Raw genomic sequence first — 6,805 nt, forward strand, 5'->3', positions numbered from 1 at the left:
TGCTACGGTAGGTAAATAGATATTTCCTTTTACTGTGGCGCAATCATTAAAAATCTCATAGATTCATTCTAAAGTCTGCAGACAATACTGGTCTGGATGAACTTTCTTCCTTCTCATAGGTACAGGGAAGAATAGGGCCGGTTAAACTTTTCACACACCAGAAACATCCTTCCCTTATTCCCAAGGCTAAAAGGCCTTTTACAGGAAGTAAAGTGCAGAGGGTCTCTACAGCTTTGCAGTGCTCTCAACTCTCACATAGCACAGGTGGGACACAAACAGACCATCTCCTCCCAAATTCCCTCCCAGTCAGCTTACATTTCATACACTAACACTGCGTACCCTTAAATGCTTGCTCACTCGCTCAGTTTCCAGCTGCTAGCTGACCACAGTGATTTACTGCCCTATCTCTAAAGCCCAAGCCAGAGAGAGGAAAAAAAAGGCTGCAGGCAACAGGTAGAGTGGCCCCACACTCCCCAGCTGCAGCCTAGAGCTACAGTTGCTTTCCAGTCTCTTGATATAAGATGCCAAGAGAAGCCCTCTCACGTGACAGGCCATTGTTTTATCTTGGATACTGGAAGGACACTGGAGAGGTCTGGGTTTGGTCTAAAGGTAATTTCAGCTATAGTAAACCTGCACAATAGCACTGAGGGTGTTACCATTGATTTCAGCTCTACACCTTCCTCCCTAACACAGGGCACTGCTTCATAAGGACAGAGAGGTACCGTACTGTAAAAGGACAAGGAGCGATTTGCTGCAGTTCCCAAAGCATTCATCCCACTAGGTGAAATCCCCGCTTCCAACAAGCTTCCAGCCTCAGTCCCAGTGAAGCCATCTGTGAGTCCCCATCCTGTGCAACCGAAGTGAAAGGCACTCTCCAGAGCTCTGTGGATCACTGAAAAACTACCTTGGCTTTTGGGAGGAAGGTTCCAGCTGTGTCCAATGGGATGGTCATTTCCATGCACTTGTAAAAGCAGTCAAGAACCTCCTGGACCAAAACCTGTCCTCTGTCCCTTCCTCTGTCAGTGCCTGTATTGTCAATGTATCATTTGCCATTTCCTTCTTCATCTTGTCAGATCTCATTCTCCTACTGGGTTGGCAGCAAACAGCTGCAGTTGTATGTAAGTGAAGAAAGAGTACAGGAGACTCTTTCCCATCACGTGTTGGAGGGCAGTGGTAAAAGCAGGATATTGAGCCTCCATGATGGTCAATGCACAGATCCTACCGCACTATCTTGTATACCAGTCTCCAGGAACAAAGTAATCCCTGGCTGCCAAAGCCATGGCACACTCTGATCTCATTTAGGGATTTCCCTTGTGCAGAGGGAATTCCCAGCTGGCCAGTTGCACAACATGTTGAGCCTCTTTGCATTTGGACTCATGGTATGGTAGCGCTCACTGCCTGAGTGTATCATCTCATCTGACCTTACCTCATAGCCGCTGGAGACAGCTCCAAATCTTCTCACTAATGGTTCTACTTCATATGAAATCATCTTCCAGCTGAGGAACTCAAAAGGCTTTCTTGTATTATCACTTTAGATATCACTGTCACTTTAGGTTGGCAAAGCTGAGGCTTAGGATAGATCCATACTGGAAAATTTTTCAGAACCGTAAAGTCTATTTGAGGTGACATTTTTACCATAGCTTTGCACAAGCACAAGTCCCTCTGCAGAGTCACAATGCTGGCAGCAGGAGCATTTCTGATGAGTAGCTTATTTTGTAGGGAACGGATATAATCTGTTTTTGTGAAAATATTTTTTCATCATAGAAGCTGCATCTGCACTTGAGGAATTCATGGTACAGCTAATAATTTAATGTAAGATAGGCAAGACCTGGAAGACATGCATAATGTCTGAGCTCAGAGAACCTGAGCTGTGGTGGCAAAGCAAGAAACTGAATCCAGGCCTCTCCCTCCAAAGTAACTGCTCTCCTGGGATATACAGGGGTACTTTAAAGGGAATGGAGAGACCAAAGCTATAATTACCATGTCTTTGTAAGGGCTCAGGCCCTGAGCCCTTACCCAAGAGGAGGAGATTGGCTCATACTGGGGCAGCTACAGGCTACAAACTGTCCTCTGCACCTTAAGGAAAACAGTTAAGCTGTTCTCGAGCACAGCCTATGTGCAAACAATATGTACATTGTTATTGTCTATGTTGCACAAGTTACTTCCCAGTTCATTCTTAGGCTGTGGTATCTTGATCATATATATTGCATAAGCACCACTTCACTCCCAGCCTCTTTCTTGGAGTGAACCAACTAATTTCCTCCAAATAAAACCGAGGGAAGTCCTGTAAACGGATTGCTCCCAAAAGGTAGCATTGCTGAGGGCTGGTTATCTGTCAACCATGGCTGGTCCTAATCTGTTCTCTAATGCTACCCCACCAGGTTTTGTACTGTCAAATACCTGCCACATGCCCACCTGGCACATCCCATCTTATGAAAACACCACTGGTGGGCTGCAAAATAAGTCTTAAGTTATTTCTGACGCTCTAAGTGAATAGAAAAAAAGCCACATACAGGAAACTAATGGTCATGTCTTAGAGCCAAAGAGCCCCGAAGAGGCCTAAGGACAAGTGCTACATAATGTGGGTACAAAGGAAACAACCAGGCTGCTAGCGAGCTCTGCGCAGCCTACAAATAGCCCACTCCTCACCACTTTTCCCGACAAGCAGCCAGCATTCCTAGGAGTGGATGCATTTAGCAGGATAGGTGGACCCTCAAGGGAGATCCTGCTGTAGAGAAATAGGGAAACCAGCCTGACAGTTCAGCTGTGTACATAGACCTCGAATGAGAGGCATGCTCCATACCTCATCCACCTAGCAGCCCCTCAGCAGTCTGCAAACTGCTTGAAGGCAGCTGGCTGCTGTGTGCACAATCCCGCTGGGCTGGCTAAGGCACCTGGAGTCCTGCAGGCCACAGAGGGGACAACCTGGCAGCACACATGGCCACGCTTGCAGGCTCCAGTGCATAGCAAACAAGTGCAGTATTGAAGGTGGCCTTAGGCAGACAGCATAAACACAGACAGTGAATTTGGAGCCTGGATCTATAATCAGAAGAAAATACTGCTTTCTGAGATCAATAGTGAGTCTCTGTTCCCTTCAGAGACTGGTAGTGCAAATTACCTACAAAGTGCAATAGTTTCTCACCATTTTCATTGATTTATTCTTAGACGTTAGTTCTGAGAAAGGAAGCAGATATTAGCTAAGTAATGATAGTTAATCCATTACTTTAGCAACTTCTCCTGTACTTCTGTTTGTATAGTACATACATACTAGAAATCAACATCCAGAGGAATCTTATTTGTACCTTCCTGGCCTCCCAGAGATGACAGGGGCTTGCATTTTTCTTTCTAGTCAAGGCATAATTATTAGTAAATGCAAACATCTTGTTTTAGATATTTGTAATACCTTTCATCTGAAAAATAAGTAAGGCCTGCTGTCCTTATTTTAGAAAGATAAACTTTATTTTTACAAGAAGGCTGCACTTATTAGGAATTTCCACTCCAGAAAATAGAAAAATACAAGGATTTTCTCCTTATAGAGTGGAAAATCTGCACTCACCATCACTTCCTTGTTGTGCAGGCTTAGTCCTTGACTTAGCAGGCAATCCAGGGCAAAGTCCCTTGGGCTCAGACCTTCTCTGATTTCAGGAGGAATGACACACAAAAATACCTTTGCAAAAAGAACCTTCATCTCTCAGAGCCCTGTTCAGAACAGCCCTGCTCAAACCCAGCCTCAGTTAGGCATTATGCTTCTTAGGGCAAAGACTATTGTGATTATTATTCAACAGAGAGATAGGTGATTCAGATCATCTGCTATCCAAAGCTGCTGGCTCTGTCTGAAGTCACTGGAGTCAAATATAACTTGATCACACTTGGTGGTATGAATATAAAACTCTATGTCTCAGTTTCCCATCTGCATATGGAAACGATAGTATTTCCCTGCCTCAGAGGCATGTTTTGAGATTAAATACATTAATAAGAATAAGAGGCACTCAACTATTACAGGAGCAGGGACCACATTAAACATGCAAAAATAAAGGCATAAGAAAGGATACAGCTTGTTTCAGCTAGCTTAGTAGGCCAATAACAGGATGAAGAATTGAATGTAGGTCATGTATCTTGGTTCTATCTCTTGTCTAATTGACAATTAATTGCCAATTTATATATTTATTCTAGATGATGTGACTTTTCCAAACTGTTTCTAAACTGTTCAGGACATTCCCAGGATAGGTTTATGATTCATGCTTTCTTTCAAAAAAAAAAGATCTGAAACAGGACGTAGTATCTAATTGTGCTAACCTGACAAAATAGTTCAGACAGAAAGTATGGCACTGCAAGTTACATTTTGCAAGTCTAATGTAAAAGAGTTTCTACTCTTTGCCTGCAGATGCAATAAGACTCAGAATCCACATTCCAGCACATTTCATCCAGCATACTGGATATTGTCAATTTAACAAAACTTGCCTAAAGCTTGTAATATCCCCCCTCCCCTCGAAATACGTATTTCTGAAGTAAAGCCAAAAAGACAGAGAAAAAATTAATTCAAATTCATCTTGTGATACAAGAACATAACAGCTAACACTCCTTAACGGTTCTTTTTGGGACTAACCAGTTCAGGCTTCTTTGGTTATAGGATCATCATATTGTAAAACAAGGAAGTAAGGGTGGGCAGCTCTCTTCAGTAAGACACTATGTAACTATTCACATCATAAAATTGTACTATTTCACAATATCTATGTCAGACACAGACCTGTTCTGCTATGTTAGCTTTTTACATATTACTTGCACTTTTTCCCCATCAAGTGAATGGTGTCATCTGTCATAAAGCCCATCTTTTTGGAAGACATTATGCAAATATTGCATTTATTCCCATTATCGGTAGAATGTCAGATTAGTGTCTTAAAAGCCATCCCTCTGGGTGATGGCCAAAACAAGCAAGCATGTGAGAAATGTTAACACCTAATTTAAAAAATGCTGTTAGTGAGGATGAGTCTTAGTTTTCCAGGACTGTAGGAAAGGAGCATTTTTGGTCAGCTTTTTTTTTTTTTCCTTTCTGCAGCAGAATGAGAAATTGAGTGTTATTTGCAGAGGGGGAAACATTTCTTTATAGTTTTTAAAATCTACCCATACAAGCTGAGCTGTTTGAGCTGCCAAACTGAAAGAAAAAAATTATCTATAACATCCAAAAAAACAGACCTTCACTAAGAAAGATGTAAAAGAGAAGGACAGGAAGACAGCAGGTGAGGTATGTGCCAGACAGAAGAATGAGAAATGATTAGCCACAGAGCCTGCGGTTTGGCAGAAGAACTTGTTACCCTTTGAAACACAGCAACCTGGAGACTCTTGTATAAATTAATTGTGTTCCGCCATAATCTCCCAGTGAGTTCATAGCCAAAAGAAATCACGGAAGTAAAGTCCTCTTCTGAAAGGAGTGGAAGACAACAGGCAGAAGGCAGAGAGGATTGCAAAGGGGAGAGAGCACAGACTGGCAACCTTTATTAGAGAACATGAAAATGCATGAAAAGAAAAACCTAGAGGAGGCATAAGTGCATACATGAAACATGGACAGCAGTACTGAGGTAAACTGGATTGGGGCATCAGAATGAATTCCCACTGAGAGGACACTTAAGAAAAAGCAATAACTGCTTCACTAAAAGAAGCAAGAGTAAAACCAGTGAGCAAAAAATCTTCATACAGCATGACAAAGAAAAGCAGAAGAAAGTGTCCAGGAGAAGGAGGCTGGGAGGACACCAGGGCTAGAAAAGAGGTGTACCTTTACGCTCAAATTGGTACATTGGCACGGCAGGCTAGCCACACATACAAAGGCAGGAGAAGCCAGCATGTGAATGCTTTTAAAGAAGAAAGAATAATTGCTCAACAATAACTCGGGGCAATGACAAGGCAGGGGGCATGTCATTGCTGACAACAGATAACTGCTCCTTCAAAAGGCATCTTGGAAGCAGAGCCAGCGTGAAGCTGGATGAGATGATTCGCTCTGGTATTATGTTGCAGATAAATTGACTTTCAAGGAAAAAAAAATGAGGCACAACTAGGAAAGACTGACTGCAACCTCATAATGGGCATTTTCTCCTGTGAGCAGTATTTGTTTAGCACTCCAGTATACTCCAGCTGAATGAGTCTTGCTTTTAGTTCCTCTCTCTTCCAATGTGCAAGTTTGAGAATACCTAGGCCTTCAGAAAGACTTGCCATCCATACACGTATCCCCAGTCGCAGGGAACAGAAGAACACAGTCTGGACAGGCCTGATATCATTAACTCCAGACATAGCAATTACAGGCAGCCATATAATAGTGACTTAATCCACAAAGGTCCTTGAAGCATCTGCTCCACATACCAACATGTCACAGATTCTAAAACATTCCACTCCCTAACAAGCATAGGACCTATATTAAAAAGCAAAAAACAAAAGCCACATCTATAGCGCCTACACACACCTCTGGTTTGTGAATATACATAGTGCCACTTCGCCAAAGGGAGGCTCCCCGCTGCTTTTATCATTCTGCATGTTCCAGACAAACTGCTACCCCTGTCAACTTGCAGAGCAATACTAGACTCCAGCATGGATGGCCCCAGCTGCTTTGTAAATGAGAAATGGGGACCAACCAATTGGCAAGGGTTTAATTACCACGTGACCAAACATACACATACCATGTTGTGTGCAGAGTTAATGGATGGGAAAGGAAAAAAATCTCCCTCAAAATAAAGCCACAACTGCATGCGGTGGTCCTCTGCTTCTTACTCTTTATACTTGTTTTGAACCTCAGCCCACCGTTGTCGTCACTGTCCTA

The sequence above is a fragment of the Struthio camelus genome, chromosome 1 (genome assembly GCF_040807025.1).
Source record: "Struthio camelus isolate bStrCam1 chromosome 1, bStrCam1.hap1, whole genome shotgun sequence".
Classification (NCBI taxonomy): domain Eukaryota; kingdom Metazoa; phylum Chordata; class Aves; order Struthioniformes; family Struthionidae; genus Struthio; species Struthio camelus.